This window comes from Nannospalax galili, unplaced genomic scaffold (assembly GCF_000622305.1).
Source record: "Nannospalax galili isolate Female #2095 unplaced genomic scaffold, S.galili_v1.0 scaffold3, whole genome shotgun sequence".
NCBI lineage: Eukaryota > Metazoa > Chordata > Mammalia > Rodentia > Spalacidae > Nannospalax > Nannospalax galili.
The window spans coordinates 2,108,089-2,109,827 of NW_008351466.1; positions in this window are offsets into that span (position 1 = coordinate 2,108,089).

A 1,739-nucleotide genomic window follows, 5' to 3' on the forward strand; every position below is an offset into this window, starting at 1 on the left:
CTTAAATTTCCATTTATGATTTATAGAAAATTGATGCCTTGAATTCCTTTCCAAAGTACTACTAGCTGATTGTTGGGAGTAGAAAAGGAGTACATCATGGCTGTTGGATGAATTAAACAAGGTGATCTTGGAGACACAAGACTGCTTCTTGTCAGGATGTCACAGGTCTAATCTGAATCCAAATAGGCATAAAAGTAGTTTAAAAGATCATTGCAGAAGAGGCAGTGGGTGGAAAGATTGTAGGAGCCAGGGGAGGAGGTGCATGACCATATGGTAATAGAGACTTTCAGGCTCCTGGGACCTTGGTCATATGAATCTACAACAATGGTGTCAGTATGCACAAGACCCATGCCAACTCAAGCAGACAAAAATCCAGTGTAGAACTGGGGTAACAGGCAACAATCCCCAATTCTCCTGCCTTTGATCCCTATCCCAGACTAGCTAAACCCTGTAAGATAGATTCCACTGGCTCGTGATCTGTCTGACACAGTCCAGTCCTCCTACTACCCTGACTGTCCTACCTACTACCATGTCCCACCATACTACATGAAATGGACCTAAGAGACTTCTTCAGAATATTTCATTCAAGCACCACAGAATACAATTTCTACTTAGAAGTTCCTGTAAGTTTTTCTAAAATTGACCACATTATGAGACACAAAAAATCTCAACAAATGCAAAAAATTGAAATAATTCCATGCATTCTATCAGACCACAGTGTTATTGCTCTATTGAGCTTATCATCAAGAGCAAAAGAAGCTCTAGTAACTATATGAACCCATAGAGATTAAACAACACACTCATGTTGTAAAAGAAGAAATTAAGAAAAAAATAAAAGTATTCCTGGAACTAGATGAAAATGAGAATACAACACAATAAACTTCAGGGATACATTAAAAGCAGTCTTAAGAAGGAATTTTATAGCTGTTAGTGCTTACATTAAAAAATCTGAAAGAGCACATGTAAATGACTGACCAGTAAACTCAGGTCTCAGGAAAGGCAAGTATAAACTAACCCCAAACCTAGTAGTTGAGAAGAAATAACAAGAATCAGAGCAGAAATTAATGAATTAGAGACAAAGAAAATACAAAAAATCAATGAAACCAAGAGCTTGTTCTTTGAAAAGTTAATCAAGATAGACAGACCCTTAGCCCAGTTAACCAAAAGAGAGAAAGAGCAAATTCAAATTAGCAAAATCTGAGCTGAATGGGGAAACAGAAACCCCAAATATCCAGGACATTCTAAGGGAATACTTTAAAAATCTATGCTCCACTAAATTATAAAATCTAAAAGAAATGGATGAGTTTCTAAAGTCAGATACCACCAAGTTAATCCAAGAAGAGATCAAGAGCTAAAATAGATCCATTATAAATAAGGAAATTGAAACATTAGTAAAAAACTTCCCTACTACAAAAAGCCAAAGCCTAGATAGAGTCACAGCAGAATTCTAGCAGACATTCAAAGAAGATCTATGACCAATACTGCTTATGATATCCAATAACATATAAACAGAAGGAGCACTCCCAAACTCCTTCTACGAAGCCAGTGTCACTCTAATACTCAAACCGGATAAAGACACAAGAAATAAAGAAAAATATAGGCCCATATCCTTCTTGAACATAGATGAAAAGATATTAAAATAAATATTCATAGACCGCATTCAGACACACATCAAAAAGATCATCCACCATGATCAAGTCAGCTTTATTCAGTGATGCAAGGGTGGTTCAATACACATA